Genomic DNA, 22448 nt, shown 5'->3' with positions numbered 1-22448 from the left:
CTATTAACAGCGGCCGATAGCTTTTTTTCCCACCAGGACATAGCTTACATATTACTTTAATATTCTTGTCTGTTTGTTTCAGAAAAATGAAGAGACGGGAATATGTCCCCTTAATAAAACAGCCACTCGCTTCAGCCGAGAGCAGCAGAGTTTACTTTTACCTTTAGAAGATAAATTATTGAAATTAAATAATGATATTCAGCGAGTTTAATTATTTCACAATGTAACGCAAGTACATTGTAAGTAACTGCAATTAAAGTACCTAAAAATGAACAGTTATCAGTTACTCTACTTTTTCAGTGGAAAAGTAATTTAATTACAGTAATGCATTACTAAGTAACGCGTTACACCCAACACTGCTCTTTGATCAGTCAGTTCCAGTATAAACATTAGTGTTAGAGCTAAGAAATACATATCAACAGCAAAGGACTGAAACAAGGTGTATAAAGTTAATTATTTTGTGGTTTGTGACCATCTGATACGTTGATCCAATACAAGCATCCTTGTCATGGGTAGTCATGTTTTCTATATAAATGCTATTGTCAGTTATTCATTGAGGATCCAAAGGCTTTTTCATAAAAAATTTCTGCAGCAGCAAAAGTCCAATCAGCTCTGCTATCAACTGTATGACCTACAGTGATGTCTTCCATGTGTCTTTCATTCTGCAGAGAGTGCTGAAGACCACTCAGCAGTGACAACAGATGAGGTCACTTATGGGCAAATCATCATCAACAAGAAACAAGAAAATTCAAATATGAGAGGTAAAGCTGCTTTTCTTCGTCTTCATCATGGTCTATTTCTACAGCCCGGAACTTTGGTTTATGTTTGGGTTAGTAGGTTCTTTAATTATGTTTACTATGTGGGTAGCATGCTAACCTTTCCTAAAAAGCACGACGCTGATGGGAATGTTGTGATTTATATTGGTTATTAGACTTTATTGGCTACATCCCCATAATTTTAGAACTTGAAATTAAAAAGATAATTATTTTGTTCTTAAAGATAACAAGTTGTTCATGCAAATAATGAATTTGTTTTGACAAGATCATCAGCCATTTGTGTGCATTTATTCATTCCCTAACATTTCATGGTCCAAGTCGCAGAGGCAGCAACCTACAGCTGTGACTGTGACTAAATAGAAGAAAAAGAATAGCCCTTTATTGTCACTATATATGTTCAACAAGATTGTGGGTGCTCCACACAAATTCTGCAGACATTAAATTTAAACAGTAAGACAGCAGGAATAAATGACAAACAGGAGAAATGTATAGAAACCAAGATAAAGGCATACAATATAGAACAGGTTGCAAAGTGCTTGGAAGTAGTCCAAAGAACCGGTTCTGAAAAGAGTTGGTTTGTGAGTGGCCTGAGTTTTGAGGGTTACTCAGACCATGGCTCGGATTGGTGGGTGGCTGGGAACAGTGTGCTATTGGGGATAGTGTTTGTTAAGAGTCCAAATAGCCCAGAGCGAGAAGGTGCATTATGAGTCCATTTTATTAACAGGCTACGTAACGCAGACTTTTAGGTGACTACAATTTAACCATACTCTACATCCTAACTCTGGGATACTCTTCGTTCATTCTGCTTTTGAGAAGATAGAGGAAGTCCATTGTTCAAAAACCTGAACAAAAAACAAAGAGACAGATGCACAACACCCAGAAGCTTGAGAAACATGGAAGCTCCTCTCAGCCATCATAGCAACCAAGCTTAGTAGGCACATAAACTGCGGGGGGCTGCGGTATAAGAAGGGGAAAAAAAATAACAACAACGCTTGGACACTGCTAGCACGGGGCGCCTCCACAAACGCAAAGCAGGAGATGAAGCATTGCTGAATATGTTTCCAAACCAACTTCATTCTAAGCCAAAGACTAGAAAATATGGTGAAGCATATCTGCCCTTTGGTTTCACCTGCACAAGTGCCGAGGTAGGTCTCCCCTGCAGAATTGCTTTTCCCTTTGTCGGGAGCAGCGCTGGGCTCTTCAAATCCTGGGCAAACAGTATCCCACATTCTTGATTTTTAGTTCACAAACACTTGTTGTAATGACTAACTACTCCTGACATTTTGGAGATGTTAGCTCTTTATACAGTAAAGTTACAGTGGGATACAAATAATATCAGGCTGATCCTGCCACGATTTGTTCCCCCTGTCTAAATCACAGACACACAGCATCCAACAGTTGTTTATGTTTTTGAACCCATTTTGCACAGAGAGACAATTTTTGAAAAATGTATTGATAGCAATGTTGAACATTATTACACAGGAAAAAAACAACTACACGTAAAATAATTACACCGTGATGCCTCTGCCTTTCTAAATGAAGGGACAGTAACTGTGTGTGCATATGTAAGTGTGTAAAACCTGAAGATAGAGACAAAATACTGTTAATCTGACTATCTGCCATTCTGCAAATCTCCATTTCCGGTGATTCCAAATGCCGTTTACGTGTGGACGAAACAGCTGCATTTTCAAAAATACCCGTGTAGGTGGGGATGGGGGGTGAACATTTTTCTTGTAAAACAAAGGGGGATCTAGCCAAAAAAGTTTGGGAACCACTTCCTCAGACAGTCAGTGTAGATGGCATCAAATGGTCAAATCATTAACTTTAGAATGTGACTGTAGAAAACGCTATGAAACAACTCCTCGGCAGTCGCACATGTCATCATTAAGTGCAGAATATACCAAGGTTATGTATTATCCTCAACTTCTTAAATTAGTCACAAAGAGTGGATATGGAATGCTCTCTGACGCATCCATCAGAGTATAAATGTGTGTGAATGTCGGATACAAAGTATTTATGTAGAAAAGCATCAAAAAAATATTTCTGTTTGAATGGGTGAATGAGGCAACTTTTGAAAAATACTCAGAGTAGAAAAGTGCTATGTAAGAACCAGTCTGTTTACCATTACCAAATGGTTTCCAAGAAAGGTAGGGTGATCTGGACTGAAGAGTAGAGTTGCCAGAAGGCATGCAGACAAAGAGAAAAACAGAATAGCTACAACTAAATGCATATCCACTGTCCAACAGGAACCATGATAAAGAGATCAGTCAGAGCCAAATATTTCCAGAAGATAAGACAAGTCTTGCGAAGCCAACTGAGTGGTAGATATAAGTCCTAAATAGGTCCTACTCGTCATCAGATAACCAGCTGGAATAACAAGCAGGCCACAAGAAGAGATGGCTCCCATAGATGCAAAACACAGAAACTCATGCACAGAGGTGTCCACCAGCGAGTCCACCAAACATGTCCTAGAGATTATCCAGCACATAGCAGCAGGATGTAAGACGCAAGCTGGTAGATGGTACACAGAGAGGCACAACCAAGCTGCTAGGATAGTATACAGGAACATCTATTCCACATATGACTAGAGGTTCCCAAGTTCCAATGGGAGACACCCAAAAGGTGGTTGAGAACAACAGGGCTAAGGTCCTGTGAGACCTGATACCAACCAGCCAGGCAGAGTGATGGTTGACAACAAGCAGAAGGCCATAGATGTAATAGATGTGACAATCCCAGTGGACAGAAACATAACGAAGGACCACAAGAAAATAGAGGCATACCAAGGGCTCAAAACACAACTGGAGCAGATGTGGAAGATAAAGTCTGCAGCGGCCCCAGTGGTAAAACATCCTACATTACATAAAACATCCTTCACATGTGTCCCCATCAGCCCATATACAGACCTTTTCCAAGAAATTAAAATACCATGGAAAAGTTTATTCATTTCCATAATTCCATTCAAAATGTTAAACTTTTATAGATTGGAGATCCAGGGCCCACAATTTAAATGATTTCAAGTACTTAGTTGTTTATTTGTACATAATTTGGGCTTCCAGCTCATAAAACCCACGAAAACAGGATTTCAAAAAAATTAGAATACTGTGAAGACATCACCATTTATTTTTCAGTTTTTGGAATGAAAAAAAAGAAAGAAATTAGGATCACATCAAATCAATCAGAATATGGTAATTTCCCAATGATATGTCAATCTTCAATACTTGGTTGGGAATCCCTTTGCCTTAATCAATGCCTCGATGCGCTGTGGCATTGAGGCAATCAGTCTGTGGCATTGCCTGAGAGTTATGGAAGCCCAGGTTTCCTTGGTGTTTGCTGTCAGCTCTTCTTTGTTTTGGGGTCTGGTGGACCTCATTTCCTCTTGATACCCCATAGATTCTCAATGGGGTTTACGCCCGGTGAGTTGGCTGGCCAGTCAAGCACTATGATGGCAAGGCAGTTAAACCAGGTTTTGGTTCTTCTCGCGGTATGGGCAGTGGAAGATGAAATCTGTATCGCCATACAGATCCTCAGCAGAAGGAATCATGAAGTCCTCTAAAACATTCTGGTAGACTGTTGCTGTGACCTCAGATTTAAGAAAGCAGAGTTTACCAACACCTGCACCGGACATTGCATTCCAAATCATGGCTGACTGTGGATATTCACCCATCTTCCTCCAAAAACTTGGAACTTGATTTGCAAATGAAAGGCACACTTTATTTTCATTGGAAAAGAGGACCTTTGACCCCTGGCCATCAGCCCAGTCCATCTTCTCCTTGGCCCAGTTGAGTAGCATCCGACGTTGGCTCAGGCTCAGAAATGGTTTTGAAGCTGTGACTCCTGCCCCATTCCACTCTTTCTGGATCTCTGCCAGATTGTTTAATCTTCTGTTTGATAATCCGCTGAAGGCCACAGTCATCTCTTCTGCTGGTGCATCTTCTCCTGCCACATTTTGCCCTTCCACTAGACTTTCCATTGATATGCTTGGACACAGCACTCTGTGAACAGCCAGCCTCCTTAGCTATGAACTTTTGTGACTTACCCATCCACATGTGGAGGGTACCAATGATGCTCTTCTGGCCAGTTGTCAAGTTTGCAGTCTTCCCCATATTGAACCTAACTGAGACAACTGGATCAAAGTAAGACAATTCAATGACACCTTGGAAAACCTGTGCAGGTGCTTTGAGTTTAGTAGATGAGTTGTGTGTGACACTCAGTTTAAAACATTCATGCCCTGTAAAATTTGGGCTGATGTCTTCACAGTATTCTAATTTTTGAAATCCTGTTTTTGTGGGTTTCATGAGCTGGAATCCCAAATTATGTACAAATAAACAACTAAGTACTTGAAATTGTTTAAGTTGTTGGCACTGAATCTATAATCTATGAAGGTTTAATGTTTTGAATGGAATTATGGAAATAAATGATATATGATAAATGATATTCTAATTTTTTGGAAAGGGTCTGTATGTGTGTGTATTGTCAGCTAATCTACTGTTATATAAAATACTGAAGGCATCACCTATTCACTGTTGTGCTGAGCACTTGTGCCACAATGATTGTTAACGATTAAAACTGATTACAGCATGTGCTCATGACCATGTTCATCAATTCAGCTGTCAGTGATGTTTTAGGAGGAATCAAATATCTCAGAATTGTTTGGTTCACATGTGGCAGGTTCTACGGGTTTTGGGACCACATTTGGCAGTGACTAATGGTGTACTCTCAGCTTTAAGTCCACCTTACCTGCACAAAATTTCAGGTGTGTTGTGACTTTTTGGCAGGACTATAAGTGAGTGTTAAGTGCCATAGCAGTGTTGATTGTAACTTAGTAAACAACTTGTTAGCAGGAATAATTCAATGTCTTAAGATAGCTAAGGACACAAACTCTTGACACTTAACCTACTTTGATACAATGAATTATTTTGACTTCTTTCTGCATGCGAAACCACAGAAGCAACTTCCTGTTGTTGACACCGGTTAACTGTAGTCTGAGAGTGATGAGACCTTTCACCACAGTGTGTCCTGGTTTGGCTAACAGAAGTGATCATGTTGTGAGAACAAGTTTGCTTTGTGCTCTGTGGTGAAGCGTCTCAGTCTGCATTAAAAGAAGATGGCATTTTTGTGGTCTTCTGCCTGCCATGTTCACAGAAACACCCACCGGTTCTTTCTGGTCAAATGTTTTTCAGCAGAGGTGGAAAAAAAACTGTGAAAACCCACACCTGTGTATAAAGGTTAACACTTAATATCTGAATAAACCAAAATAACAATGTGCTACCACAGCTGTAGTGTAATACTAAAACAGCACCATTGTACATGTAATTATTTCTGTATTTTTCAGAAAGCGATTCAGCTGCAGTCTACTCAGCAAAGAGAACAGAAGACATCAGTTATGGAGAAATAGCCGTCACACCAAAGAGGACCAGAGGTACAGCTGCTCTTTACCTTTAACTTTGGACACAGCCAAGTGAGCTGCATAATTCCAGACTGTTTTCAGTCTTTTTGCTAAGCTTATCTCAACTTAATTCAGGATATCAAACTGTTCATCTCTCAGAAAAGTGACTGTTTTTCTACTATTTTAATCAATTTGTTGAAAGTTAATAAAAAATGAAATATAAGCGTTTCACATTTGTCTTGAGATATATCTCCCGTTTTGTTTAAAGATAACTCAAAGCTGTCAGTTTTTATTTGGTAAATACATTTTTAGTCATAAATGAATAAATAAATGAAGTCCAATGTCTGCTTACTACTTGTTCTACTTGTGAATGTTTAAATCAAACATTAATTTCAAATAATCAGTTAAAAGTTCATACACTGACATATACACCCCCACAGGCATTTCTTCTGTGCCAACCACTTTTCCACTCTTCATGTTATTAATAGTTGCTCTCACATCCTCATCACTGATTCTCTGCTCTTCCTGATTGAATAACCCCCCTCCTCCCTATCATTTTCTTGATTTTTATTATATATTATATTATTTTTATTATTACAACCCACTTTTTTTAAACAATCAATGAAAATGACTGATGTTTTAAAAAAAAGTGGTTTGAAAGCAGATGTTTTTTTTTCATTCACAACTCCTACAAGGAACTATTGTGGTCATCATAGATAACATCTCACCATCTGCGGCTCACATTACTTGTGGTGTACCACAAGGTTCAATTTTAGGTCTTCTTTTATTTTCTGTTTACAGGTCACTTGGTCAAATGTTAAACACCCACATCTCCTTTCACTGCTACACCAATGTTCACCATTACAGTCTGAAGCCTCACCGACTGCTCACCAAGTGAACACAAACAGAAAAAGAGAGAGAGAGAAGCTAGAAGTATCAATTATATCTCTTTTTAATGCCATTTTATGCACATGACTAGCTAATTGCTAAAAATCTTGTCTGTTTCAGGTTTGAGTTGAGTGTGAAATTTATTTAAGCAATTTAAGTGTGGACACTATGGAAGCTCTATGATTTGTATCTGAGCTGGTCCCCAGTAAAGACTGAACTGAGACTGTGTTTGATGCAGAGAGGTGGAGATTGGAGGTCTTGATTGAACTACAAAGCTTGTAATCATGTTTCCTGTTGTTTGAACTGTGTGTTTGTGTTCAGACTTAAAACCAGAGCCAGGCGTCGTCTACTCTTCACTGAAGTAGTCCACCAGTCCAACCACTGACGTCCAGCTGCTGGTCTCTAACTGGTCCCCCCAGCACCTCAGACTAGAGGACAATCAAATGTTACAAAGAAGTATATGTATAATATATTATATTTCTTTTATTCAATTATGTAGCCCTAATGTGCTTCACAAAAAACACACACATCCTATTTTAACTGGATTTTTGTATATACTTATATATACTTTATATGTACTTAAAATCAACAATGATAATATTAATAGGTTCATATGTTTTAAAGCTACAGTAATGGTGCTATTGTTCCCATGGTAGTGCTCTAGTTTCTGTCAGATTAATAAACCTTTGTTCTCATTTCTTTTCCTCGTGTGGTTCTGTGGGTTTCACCAAGGTGTCATATGGAAAATTTAACTTCTTCCAGTTTGGTTGTGGCTAACCAATACACGCCTCATTTCTCTGCAGAAAACAAAGAACAAGCATTAAACCGGAACAGCAGCAACATTCAGTGAATGTAACCTGCAAAGAAAGGGTTAGTACAGAGAGTGTGTGAAGAGATTTGATGCCTGTGTTTCCTCAGTCACACAGAAATTGGCTGATAAGGCAAAAACTAATTTCAAACTAATTTCATTTTTCTTAATTTTAGGCGGAAAAAAGAAACAGAAGAGAATTCTTGCAGCAGCTTCCTTAATGTGAATCCTTGCATCTATCCATATTTTTGTAATTAATATAAATTTGAAAAAATGTGAACTTCATAAAATTATCAATACTTTTCAGTGCTTTAGCAAAAACATTATGACAAGGACAGCTGAGTAATTGGTGATAAATGACAAACATATGAACATGTGACCAAGAGTTCATCTCCTGAACCAAATGGTAAATGGATTCTTATATGGTGCTTTTCTACTCTCCCAGAGTACTCAAAGCGCTGTATACAACATGCCTCATTCACCCATTCACACACACTAATGCAAGCACTTCTAAACTCAAGTGCAGCTAATAAACATTCACACACATTCACTCTCCGATAAACGCATCAGAGGGCAATTTGGGGCCCAAGGATATTTGGCATGCATACTGGGGGGAGCCAGGAATTGAACCACCAACCTTCCAATCAGTAGCTGATCTGCTCTACCACCTGTAAGCGACCACATAAGCACAACCAGCACAGAGAAGTTTTAAACAACCATGAATCCTAATTTAAAGTCTGCTGCGACCTTTTGGTCAAACAGGTTATTACAACAGAGCTGCTGCTTTATGGCAGCTGTTAAACAAGTTGACATCAACCAATAGACTATCAGCAATTTGCTATAGGTTTAGATGACATTTTACTCAAATGCTGAACCGCAATGAAGTGGAATAAACAGAATTGACAAGGCCATAAATACTGTTAATTGAAAAAAAGAGCAAGATTCATGTTATTTTATCATCACCAATCTTATCCTAGCTTCCTGAGAACCAGCTTGGCCTCTCTCAATGAGCTTCATGATGTAGTCACCTGAAATGGTTTTCACTTCACAGGTGTGCCTTGTCAGGCTTCATTTGTGGAATTTCTTGCTTTCCTAATTGGGTTGTGCTCATCAGTTGTGTTGTATAGAAGTCAGGTTGGTACACAGCTGACAGCCCTATTTGACAATTGTTAGAATTCATAGAACCAATCAGCTAAGTAAAGAGAAACCACAGTCCATCATTACTTGAACTGAAGGTCAGTCAATAGCTAAAATTTGAATATGTCCCCAAGTGCACTCGCAAAAACTTTGAAGCACTACGATGTAACTGTCTTACATGAGCACCGCCCCAGGAAAGGAAGATAAAGAGTCACCTCTGCTGCTGAGGATAAATTCACCCAAGTCACTAGCAAGAAATCGCAAGTTAAAAGCACCTCAGATTAGAGCCCAGATAAATGCCACACAGAGTTCCAGTAGCAGACACATCTCTACATTCTTCTTTTGGCTCTCCTTCCCCTTATGCTAAATGGTAAATAGACTGGTTCTTTTCTACTCTATCTAAGCACTCAAAGTGCTTTACACAACTTGTTCATTCACCCAATCACACCCATTCACACAAGCACTTTTTTTGTGCTATCTAACCAACATTCATACACACATTCACAATCCGCTGGATGTATCAGAGAGCATCCATTGGAGCATCCTTATCTTCCCTGCTTGCTGCTTCTATGTCCTTGTCTGGTCTCGTCTGAGTCTAACTCTGAGAGAGCCTCTCATTATTGCTCTTGTTCTCTAAACCTAAAGAACTATGGATTTGATCAACTGGTGCCTGAATGCAATTGACACCCTCTTCTCAACAAGAAGCCTGGGTTCGGGAGAGCCCCGTGTCCTGGAGGGAGGATCCCTGCCAGATACACGATGGACGGGTGGCAGAAGTGGCATGTCGTGTGTCTAGCAGGACTGTCTATTGAGGACATTGAAGACATCTACCTATTTGGAATCATGGTAACGGGATTCTTGCTGATCGGAGCTGGCTCGGCCCTGGTTTATCAGAAATTGGTGGTTACAGCTGTTCAAAACTCCACAAAGCTGGCTGCTATGCTTGAAACTGTGGGAAGAGCTGTGAGTACTCAGACTGTTCTTACTGAACGCGATATGGGAAAGATCTTGGAGGAGCTCATGGCTCTTAAATGGGTGACACAACAGGAGACCAGTGATGGACATTAGGAACAACTGTAAAATTGATGCAGTCTGTTCATCCTAAAACAACATTTATAACATATCTCATGTGGCTAGAACCCCACCCCGACGGCGCCAGCTGAACGCTTGAAGAGCTGAATGTTCGAGATTGTAGTGTCCCAGATGCAGCTGTGCACTCTGGAATATTCTCCCATGTTGCTTGTCTGTGTTTTATTGTGTTATGGTGTTATGATATCTGTGCTTTCTTTATGTGCTATAGAGTTTTTGTTTTCTTCTCATACTGACTCCCTCTTGGGGACCAGTATGAGCAGAATTTCTTTTTTTTCCTGGATTGCCCTTCTGAATTACACATTTCACTGTTTTACCTTTTTGCTACGCACCCTGACCTGTCTCTCCAATGTGATATTTGTGTATTTTATGTACAGTCGGCAAGGTCTGTCATCTCAGTTGTGGGAAACTGCAACCGACACTGGCCTCCACTGTCATCTGACCTAAACCCAATGGAGATTGTTTGGGATGAGCTGGACCACAGAGTGAAGGCAAAAGACTCAACAAGCACTCAGCATCTCTGGGAACTCATTCAAAGCAGTATTCAAAGCAAAGGGTGGCTGTTTTAAAGAATCTAAAATATAGAACTTTTTGAGTTATTTTGTTCACTACATAATTTCATATATGTTCATTCATAGTTTTGATGCCTTCAGTGAGAATCTACAATGTAAACAGTCATGAAAATTAAGAAAAAACATTAAATGAAAAGGTGTGTCCAAACCTGATTGGTAGTGTATATCCTCTGTCACGGACAGTCATGCATATCTTTTTACTTATTTAAGTGATCCAACTAAGTCCTGATGTACTAAATGGAAGTAATTCCTGGGCTTTCCATCGATTTCTGAGTTTCTGTGTTTGTATGGCCTCTTTTAGCTCCAAAGGAGAAGAAACTTTAAAAAAAAAAAAAAAAGATTTCTTCCTTGGTTCTCAGGAGATTAATTGAATTGTTTTGTTGTTTTATTTGTTTGTTTGTTTTTAATAAAAAAAGTTCTTCTGTTACATTACAATCAGGAAGGCCTAAAACTCTACAAGAAACTTCCAATGTACAGCTTTTAGTTTTAGGTTTGTTTGTTTTTTAACAACAAACGAAGGAAGCATAATGTTGTGGCATTTGAATACAAACATCTCCCTCTAGTGGTCATATATAAACCATGTGTGAGGATGGTGTTAATGTAAAATGTGAATCATAGTGTTCCAGTCAGTCATCAGTGTGTCTCTGCACAGCTGTAATTAAAATGTGTTCAGAGGGCCTCAGTGTCTGAATGGTTCCAGTTCAGCTCCATAACAGCAGCGTCCCTGGTTTGATTCCTGTGTTTCAGCTCATATCTGCCTCTCTCACTGAGGGGGACGTCCACTACATGGACATGGATTTGTTCATCAACCAAACTACAGATCACTGAGAGCAGAGGAGATTAGATGTTTTCATCTTTTTTTTTCATGTGTGTAATAATTGATATCACAGATATGACATTTAATCAGATGATATTAAAACATAAAACATTCTATGTTCTTTTTGTTTGTGTAGCCACTTTAAGTAACAGTGTTTTCACAGTTTTTTTAATCCCACTGTAGTACGACTATCATTACAGTTAAAAAAAAATATTTTATAACGCTTATCTTTAGACAAAGTAAAAAGTACCTGTAGCTTGCCATCACCAGTGTGTGAATGTGTGTATGAATGGGTGGATGACAGGTTGTGTAAAGCGCTTTGGGGTCCTTAGGGACTAGAAAAGCGCTATACAAATACAGGTCATTTACAATTTACCATTCACCAGTCTATTTGAACCAATAGAAAGCTGGTGCTCAGAGGAAGAGGGCGGGCTTTACTTGGTGTCAGTGAGAGAAATGAAAAAAGCTGAAATGAGTGAGAAGGACGATGAAGGAAACATCTGTGCTGTGTCTGCTCTGTAAGTAGAATCTCTGTGTTTGTTTGAATTCTTGTACTTTGACTGTCTGCGCTCCTGATAACTGATGATGGAGGAGAAGACATGAAAAACAGTACAGGCTTTGCAGAAAAGTGTGGATGTGGTGAGAAGTGTTAAAACATATAAAATAGAGTCATTTACAATTTATATCTACAGCAGAAATGTCACAGAGGCGCCGTGGTTAGTGTCTGTGCACTGTAAAATATAACTTGTTGTTTCAACTTAAAAATATCAGGTACAGGGCTGCCTTAAAATTTTAAGTTAAGTCAAGAAATAGAGTTTGTTCTTATAACACAACCAATTGTTATCTTAATGAAAAATTACATGTTGTCTAAACTTTTGTCTTAGTTTAGTTGACTGAGATTTGTTAGTCAGTTCAACTCCTTTAATTGTCATTTTTACTTGGGAAAACCCTTTCAGCTAAATTAAAATAATCTATTGTTTAAACTCTTGTCCTAGTTCAGTTGACTTGGGTTTTTTAGTTAATTCAAATACTTTAGTAGTTCTTTTAACTTAGGAATCTATTTTAGCTTAACTAACATAATCTGTTAGCTAAGTTGATTTAAGTTTATTAATTAACTGAGCTCCTTAAGGTAGCTGAGTGAACTTGTAAATCAGTTTCATTTTAATTATCAGAGTTGATTGACTGGATGTAAAGAAAAATGTGTATTAAACATCTTAAGTTTTGTTTTGTTTTTTAAGCTTTCTAACATCCATTTCAGCAAAACTACCTGTTAGGTTTATCTTAGATCTCAGGTTTAAATATCTACATTCCTTTAAATAAATTTTCTGTTGTTTACAGAAAAAAAAATAAAAACCCCACAGATTCCATTAAAGTCTATCTGATCATTTCATACAAGTATAGTACATAAGTTTGTTTTAAGAACATGACAAGACAATTACTCATGAGCGCCCAACATTCACCATTTATTGTGCCATCTTAGTCATCTGAGAAACAGAAAAATCAGTGACGTAGCTCATCTTTCTCACAATCCATCAAAACTCAAAGGCTGCTCCCTGTGAAACAATAAATTTGAACTTGGTCTTGAGCCCAGTTTGGGTGAAGATTAAATTCTGACCAATACTCTAGGAGCAGTAGTGATTCTTGTGAAGTAACAACATAAAGTCTGCATTAATGTAATGTATCAACGGGACACTTGCTATTTTAGAAAAGTTATTCTTTACATTTGCAAATTTTTTAAACTTCATTGTGCTCAGTCACACCTGTTAGCATAAAACTTGAAATATTAAAATAGTACAAAACCTTTGATAAGTGACAGTAAAGATCAGTTTATAACAACTAAGACATCAAACTCTTGTATTTGTCTTCGTTTACAATTGCAACAAATTCCACAGAACCAATATCTCTGAAAATGAGTGCATGCTTCTGAAACATTTGATAAGATGGATATTTCAGAAACATCAGTTTGAGTCTGCTCAATTGCAAAACAAAGGAAAAACTACTGACTTGCATGAGATAAGCATCTGCAGAGTCCACCATTATATTGTTGTTCACATAAGTTTCTTAAACCATGAACAAATGAGTAATTGTCTAATCTGGAATGTAAAGTGTAGTCATTTAGTGACATACAAAAGTGAGAATGAGAACTTGCAAGAATAAAAAAACAAACAGTAAAATAAAAACTGTCCTTAACACTAAGGATCATACAATTACAGTTCTGCATGGCTTTCTGCAAGAGTCTGTTTCTTAGACCATGCACTAGTGAGATGCACTGCCTTCCACCAATGTTCATTAGGATGTTCTGAATGGCTTCAAAGATGTCCTTAAGTTCCTCTGGATAGTCTATGTTGAGGGCAAAAAGAAGGCCCATCAGCATGGAAATGGCACTTGAGACATCCCTCAGATTAGACAGGATTACTGCCGCCTCAAGGACAACCAACACATCGATGATGTCTTCTTCTTTCACCATCGCAATGCCAACTTTCATCCTCTTAGAAAACGTGTCTTCAATACCTGTCGGCTTTAAAAGGGTTCAAAGACAAAAAAAAAAAAAAATTACACAATTACAATTACACAATATCCCTTGTGCTTAACAATTCATGTCTTTCCAAAGAAGAGCCATACTGATGCCTTGGATGATGGTGATTGGCTTTGGGTAACACTTATTAGTTGTTAAAGTTTTTTCAGAATGAGATATGCACCCCCATGTTACAAATCCATTTCTTGCTTTAAACAAAGACCATGTTCATAAATAACTGAGCATGTCTTCAATTGCAGAATTCAAACAAAATTTTCAATTTAAATGGTAAATGGCCTGTATTTGTATAGCGCTTTACTAGTCCCCTAAGGACTCCAAAGCGCTTTACACATTCAGTCATTCACACACATGGGTGGATGACTGAATCGTGACTCAAGAGTTGACAGTTCGTCTTATAATTGGAAGGTTGCCGGTTTGAGCCCCGGCTCCGACAGTTTCAGTCGTTGTGTCCTTGGGCAAGACACTTCACCTGTTGCCTACTGGTGGTGGTCAGAGGGCCTGGTGGTGCCAGTGTCCGGCAGCCTCGCCTCTGTCAGTGCGCCCCAGGGCGGCTGTGGCTACAATGTAGCTTGCCATCACCAGTGTGTGAATTTAAATCTACTTATGCTAAATATTGGCTGTGCTCTAAACCAAATCTGGCTGAGAATACATGAAATGTGCAAACTGCAGCTACACTACAGGATCAGATTATGGCTCCATAGACAATGCTTCTTTAATCAGTTTATTGATTAAAGTTTATTTTTTCCCCCTATATTAACAGCATGAAAAAAGAGCATATAGACATGGCTGAACAGGTTGCATAATTGGCACTGAATATCAACATCCACCTTTACCCAGCTGCCCAATGACTCTCGGCCAGTAACCTTTAATTGCTTACCCAGTCTACACAGTCTCTTTTCCAGGGTCCAGGACATTTCACCAAAGTATTGCCCCCCACAGCTGTAGCAGCCACTGCAGCCCCTTAAATATCCTAATATCTCTGCCATTACAATATACAATGTGAGAAATCAAACGTAAAGCTGAAGTGAACAGTACAGCAGCGAAATGTCAAAGACCCTGGTGAAGACATGAATAAACACAAGACACTAATAATATCAATGCTAGCTTGCCAGTTAGTTACTCTGAAACCCAGACCAAATCCAGTGTCAAAGATCTTGTAATAATACATTTGGTGAGGAAAAAGTACACATGTTATCATGTGGCATCTATTGTTTCATAGATGCCATATGTTTCATTTAAAATCCACTGTGGTGCTGTCATTATTAAATTTACTAAAAGAAACAATGCTAACCTTCACAGTCTTGAAAGTGTGTGAGGGCTCTTCCTTTAGAAAATGAGGTCCTCTGTCCTCTTCCTTTGTGTAGGGCTCTGGTCAAAGAAGTCAAAAACAAAACCAAAACATTTTTTAAACAGTGTTTATAAAGCATGTAGACAGCTCCAAATTCACAGCTTTTTGATACATAATTCCATCAATATATGATTGTCATTGGAAATTTTGAATCAGGCTTATCAGGACATTCAAGTAGAATATGATATCCAACCTACCACCAATATACACAGATTCTGTAAAAGTTACCACACTAAATGTCCAGTTGTGAAATATGATGACAGACTTTACTTATCAGCTTTCTTTCAATGAGTTCATCAGTTGAACTGGATAACCTAAAACTTAAACAAAGGATTAGACTTCGCAGTTGAACACTTACATCATCACCGAAGCATCTTATGAGCCTAGTTAGCCCTCCTATGCCGCTCTTGATTTTCTACAGCTCCACGAACCTCTCCATAATGGTCAAGCACAGCAAAAAGGAACCCTTTCAGGTCAACAGATGTAAGACGGGCAAATTCTGCTTCAACCTGAGCAATAGAAGAAGAGGGGTGGAGAGTATAGGCAGAATAAAAAAAAGATTCTTTGAGACCCAAATTTAAGCAAACAGTCATCTGAGGCCCATTAGAGAAAACACAAACACACAAAAGCAAACAAACAAAAAGATGCACTTTACCTGCCGTTCAGCAAACAAGGAAGTTCAGAGAACAATAAGCTCTGTCTTGAAATCTTTTAAAGTAGAATGATTGTGAAAATGACTTATGTGATGTAAAACTTTAGTAAACGTGCGATTAAAAGAACACTGAGTAAAAGGACAAGTAACAATTTCCTTATTCCTCAAATGTTTACCTTGTGAGCAATACTGTTTTAGTCCAACTGCCTCATTAAAGTTACACAACAGGCTTTTTACATTAAAGCCAGCAAGTCCATTACATACTCCCTTTTTAGATCTGAAATACTGTGCACATTCTGTGTATATGTAGTGGACAGCAATTTACCCCCAAAAAGTGCAAAGTTTGCAAGTCCACCTCATTTAAATGACAAAGACAGATGTGATCATCTAGACCTGTGAAAATAAATTAATGACAAACTTGCAGTTATGGATGTTATTACAACCACAAGAACCTAAACAGTCTGCTCCATTGCTTTTGTTAATGAATCATTTGTTGGTAGCACGTCTGAATATTTAGTTTATGCCACCTGCATGTGATCATCAATAGTGCCATATTACTTCTTAAGAAGTACCCTGACACTACAATCTTTATATCATTTGTTCTACAGAGCTATTAAGTTACAATATAATCTGTGGTGTTTCCAGTATGACAAAATGCACAAATTGTAACTTACCATTTGACTCCACTGACAAAAATATATCCCCAGCATCAAGTTTGGCTTCACAGACCTAAAATAAGTAAAATAAAAATATATGTTATAATTATATTGTTTTCGCCATTTATTCATGCAAAAAAAAAACAAACAAAAAACTTCTGCAGTATACCATGCCAAAAATCAGTGTCTCTGATGCCAATTATTTTATCACTACAGCTCTTTTAGTATGGAAACTCACACAATCTAGTCATACTAGTCACAAGAGTTCAAAAATAAGTTAAAATAGTGAGCTGTTGTTAAGCATAAAGCATTTCAGGGTAACAAATAACTGCACAATAGAATTAAAGCAAAAAATAAACACACTGGAGGACTATCTGATAAAAACTAATATAATGCTGGTTTGTAGACCATATTTTGTCTCAGTCCTCAGTGCACTCTTGCAGCTTAGCATGCAGCAGTTAATAACAACTTAAGTGATTACATAGGGGTAAACAGATGACAACAAGCATCGGAGTCCTGCCAAAAAGTTCTTTTTGAACCCAGTCAGTTATTGGAAATATTGCCAAAATGAACTTCCACCAAAATACAACAGCCTGTGAACTTGAAAGAAATTTACAAGTACAGAGACAATATGAAATAAGCTTTATTAATTAGCTGAGTTAGCTTGCTAATATCGCAACAGTGGTTGAGTGCACAACCTTAAAGCTAGCGGCACAATACTTGTGATTTGCTCAGCGCCACATTAAACCCATAAAAAAGGCCATGTGTCAGTTTATTAGGTCAAGTTTGGTCATGACACACAAGCTGGACCTTGTTGGCTAAAGTTACATTAGCTAAAGCAAACATTTCGGTAAAAGAGAAAAACACACATCATGCCATAAATTCAAAACATGTTCCAACTTTTGTAGCTCTCTTTCCTTATAGTTATAACCAATGTTACTCACCTTGAAAGCATATTCCAAAGAAGACGATTAGAAAACGTCCAAGTAAAGTGAGCATGTCGTTAACCGCCAATTCCCCATGATGCACCTCGGTAGCAGTCACGTGAGGCAGTTTTGAATCCTGCTGTGCTCAACTTACCCACATTGTCAAGTTCACATAAGTTTCTGATTTAGCTGGACATGAGTTTTCAAGTTAGCTTTTTTTGGTGTAATTGGGACGTTTTTAACTTGTAATTCTATGTTATAACAACAACTTCAGTCATCTATCGTCAAACTGATATAGAATAATATGTTGAAATAACAAACATCTAGAATTACATTTTACAGTGTGTAGGTTTCCTCCCACAGTCCAAAGACTTGGATTAGATTAACTTCTGATCAGTGTTTTTGTAATATTACTGACCACTCAAATGCTTCAGACTTCAAGTCGCCAGCTGGTTCCTTCTTACCCTAATGGCTCATTTTTTATTGAAGCATGTTGCATCAAATTGAGAATCAGCAGATAAATCAGAGAGACGACTTTGTCTATTTGTCAGCTGTTTGTGTGGAGTTGTTCTTTATGTTCACCTCAAATCAACCTGAGTGTCATTTCTCTTTAGTTCTGATCTCACTGCTGAGCTGCACAACAAACCAAGGTCAGTAACCTTCTTCTGTCACAGTTTAAACCTGATAAATGCTCACTGATATGACCTGATTGGGTTCATGGTTCACAATGAATCTCACATGTAAAAGTGCATCCTGTAAATGTTTTAATCAGATTCAACACTTTCATGTTTGCAGAATGAATATCAGATGTAAAGCTGATGAAATAAAAAAAATATCACACCACTGGTCAAAAAAACTGGACAAAAGTCTAACAGATCATCATTTTTCATTTTAACCCTCACAGCTCGTCTGACTGTGAGTCCCAGCAGCTCTCAGTTCTTTAAAGGAGACTTTGTGTCTCTGAGCTGTGAGGAGGACGACAGCTCTGCTGGATGGACTCTGAGGAGAAATGCAACAAACCTGCAGAGGACTCAGTGTGGAGCAGAATGGGGAAAACTGACAAATTCAGCTAATTCTTCTTGTAGTATCAGCTACATTCTCACATCAGACAGTGGAGTTTACTGGTGTGAGTCCAGAGAGGGTCCCATCAGTAACATGGTTAACCTGACAGTCACTGGTAAGCTGAGTGTGTGGAGTTAGTGTTGATGAAGCTGTGTGTAAATGGATGAAATGCTGTAGTTTGTCTCTGTGTTGAGGTGGATCAGTGATCCTGCAGAGTCCTGTCCTCCCTGTGATGGAGGGAGATGATGTCACTCTGCTCTGTAAAACAAAGACCACTCCCTCCAACCTCCCAGCTGCTTTCTATAAAGATGGCTCCCTCATCAGGAAGCAGCCTACAGGTCACATGACCATCCAGCATGTTTCCAGGTCTGATGAAGGCCTCTACAAGTGTGACATCAGCGGTCATGGAGAGTCTCCATCCAGCTGGATCACTGTCACAGGTGACACACTCACCTGTCTGTGTTTCTGCAGGTTTCAACATTCACAATGTGACGACAACTTAATGACTGTGTTTCCTTTATTTTAGACAAACACACCACCACACCTCCACCTACATCCACACCTCCACCTACATCCACACCTCCACCTGGTTCCACCTCCATCACTCTTCCTCCATCACTCTCTCCTGCTGTTCTCTCTGTGTTGTCATTTGCTGGATCAGTCTGTTTTGTGGTTCTACTGGTGTTACTGGTTCTGCTGGTGAAACGATGTGTTCACAGGAAACCTGAAGGTGAGACTCAGACTTTCTGATCTTTCATGTCTGAGTTTGTTTAGTAGAATAAAGTTCACATTCATTATGATCAAAGTAACAACTTTCCCAAATGTAATCTCTGTTTTGATATTTAATTTATATTGTTGTTCATTTTGGAAAATTTTAACAGATCAAGAAGAAGCTGGTGACCTCATCACCCATGTCATGTACTGTGATGTCAGAACATCAAATCTGCAAAAACAGCCAATTAGAAAACACAGAGGTAGTACCTTCTTCTTTGGAGAGTTCATGTTGAGCTTTTAGCTCTTTGTTATCGTATTAAACATGTTGATCAGTGTATTTATCGTCTTTTCTTTGACTGCTGTGTTGGACATGTCAAAATGGGTATCTATCAGGACTGACTTACTTTTGGGGCCTCAAGTGGACATTGCAGGAACTGCAGCTTTACTCAGGTTATGTTTGAACTCTGAAACGTTTCCTCTTTGTTTAATGCTCTGATGAAGACATATAAGACATAAGATAGCAGAAAGATAACTTCGGGACTTTATCAGACTTGACTGATGATTCTACACATGCAGTTTTTCTTCCTGCAAAATTAAAGTCGTGAATCTCCTTTTCATTTAAGTAGGAGTATTAAAATATCTGCATAAACATCTGCCATCTCAGAGGCACGACCAAGATGGCTGCCTAGTATCTGACTTCAGGATTAATATGAAGGCTGTTTCTAACTCTTACCATGTCAGGGATGACCAGAAGTGAAAAAGTTGTGAATTGTAACAATAAAACAAACATTTTCCTGATTTAATGTGCTCAAAAAAAGTTCAACTTCATACTTGGTTTAAATGTCGACTTGCTTATTCAAATGCAACTGTCTGTCTGTAAAATCTCGCTCTGTATTTACTGTTGTTCACTGTGAGCTGGACTGTGTGTTTGTGGTCTGTGGTTAACTGAAGCTAACAGCTCTGCAGTCGTCCAGCATCCTGTTGAAAACACTTCAGGGTTGTTGATTTAGAGTTCAGTTTTATATTTATATTTATATGACTCCAACATTTTAAACTCAGTCTATCTCAGTATTTATACTTCTAAATTCTACTTTTAATAAAGTGATGATTCTAGTTTAGTCGTCACAGTCTGCATAGTTAGGCTGATATTAGAGTTCATGTGAAAAGTGTTCGCTTTGTACTCTGTGGTGAAGAGTGTCAGTCCTCACTGAAACAAGATGGCAGCCTTGTGGTCGTCCACTTTTCTTTTTCACAGAAACACCCCCCAGTTCTTTGTGCTCACTTTGTGTTCTAGAGTAAAGGTACAGAGAAAAAAACTGTACAAAAGATGCTGTGTTTAAAAAAAACAAAAAAAACAAAAAAAACCCCCCAAAACCCCAACCTGTCTCTTAATCTCTTTAATATCCAGCATTTCATTAATAAAAAATAGTTTTAAGCAGTGTTATAATAGGTATGCACCTTCAAAAATGCAAATAACTTTTATTATTCATTTTACAGACATCTATTCAGCAGCAGCCTACCATGCCGTGAGAACTGAAGATGCGAGTTATGAACAAACAACCATCAGAACAAGGAGGCCCAGGTACAGCTGGGGGATGTGACGATATATTTAGTGGGAAGGATACATAGAAGGATCCCCCTTTAAGTGGCACAGTAGCTCTTCTTGAAATACACAGTTACAGTAAAATTCAAGAAGGATTTAAAGTGTCAGCAGTAGCTCTGTGAACTGGTTCCCAGTAAAGTCTGAACTGGGACTGTGTGTGATGCAGAGAGGTGGAGTTCGGAGGTCTTGATTGAACTACAAAGCTTGTAATCATGTTTCCTGTTGTTTGAACTGTGTGTGTTTGTGTTCAGACTTTAAACCAGAGCCAGACGTCGTCTACTCTTCACTGAAGTAGTCCACCAGTCCAACCACTGACGTCCTGCTGGTGGTCTCTAACTGGTCCCCCCAGCAGCTCCGACCAGAGGACATCCACATTTTATTTTTTTTAATTTCTTCCATAATTTTACTGTTATTCATATTTTATTTATGCATGTTCGATGCTTGTTTTCATAGAGGTGATTTGGATTCTCCGCAAGAATAATAAAACAAAGAATGAAGATAATAAAGCAGGGAGATCATTCAGTGGGTGAAACACACAGAAAAACTTTAGTACATGATGTGTACTGTATATTGTTTTCAGTTGTACTTATTCAAGAACATATGAGCATAGATGAGGTTTAACCTCATCTTTGTTTGACTAGTGTTTGTGGTTTAACTTAAAAACTAAAAAAATTGTTTTAGTGTCAGACTCAAACATCAGACTCAAACCAGACTTCCCTCTATATAACACTGCCTGAATCAGAGCTCCTCCTGTTAAAACACTCAGTGAAGCTTGAAATGGCCATGATGACTTTTCTCCCATCTACTGGTGAAACTGGGTGTTACACCAGAGCAGTTTCACTTTAAATATCCACCAGTTTGGGTCAAATTTTGAACAAGAGTTTCAGAAACTTCAAAGATGTCATGTTTTAATTCAGTTACGTGAAAAGACCTCTGTGTAGGTGTGACATATTGCTGAAAATATTATATAAATGGATAAATGTGAACCTAAATCTGAAGAGTTCACTGGATTGGACAGACAGATGTTCTGGTGTTGACAGAATCAACTTTACTGGTAAAGAAGTCTTAAAGAAAATGAACATCTAACCCAACATAAGGAGTATAAGAATAAGAAGTAACCCACAGCAAATAATATTTAGCAAAAAATAGACAGCTCAACTCCTATTAATTTTACAGACTAGTAAGATTTACACATTCATTGCCTCTGTGGGAATCTTCCATCACTCTGAGGATTACCCACAAGTCTTTGACCTTACTTTGACAATACTAATTAATATTTCTTTACTTAATATCCTTAGGGATTAATAAAGTATTCTGATTCTGATTCCAATAATTTGATGGTGGGCCGATTTCTGGCTGCTCCAGTCTGATCCAGCCCAGATGCTGAATACTAAATTGCTCTCTGTACATTGTCAGACACTGAAAGTTACAAAAACTTGTGAATGGGAAAATGTGGCATACTGAATAAATTGCTTTGA

At 38.3% G+C, this 22448-nt stretch overlaps 1 protein-coding gene and 1 long non-coding RNA gene across 2 annotated transcripts in view; both read left to right on the top strand.

Annotated features, from left to right (window-relative positions):
- The window catches only part of LOC100689895 (uncharacterized), a 125577-nt gene that overhangs the window by 11442 nt on the left and 91687 nt on the right, over positions 1 to 22448 (top strand). The window lies entirely within an intron of this gene.
- LOC112846091 (uncharacterized) lies at positions 657 to 7506 on the top strand. Its single transcript, XR_003218915.1, has 3 exons — positions 657 to 761; positions 6109 to 6195; positions 7372 to 7506. It is a non-coding gene; the product is annotated as an uncharacterized LOC112846091 (long non-coding RNA).

Source organism: Oreochromis niloticus, linkage group LG3 (genome assembly GCF_001858045.2).
Source record: "Oreochromis niloticus isolate F11D_XX linkage group LG3, O_niloticus_UMD_NMBU, whole genome shotgun sequence".
Classification (NCBI taxonomy): domain Eukaryota; kingdom Metazoa; phylum Chordata; class Actinopteri; order Cichliformes; family Cichlidae; genus Oreochromis; species Oreochromis niloticus.
Note: the sequence above shows the minus strand (reverse complement) of the source record. Positions and strands in the feature narration are given on the sequence as shown.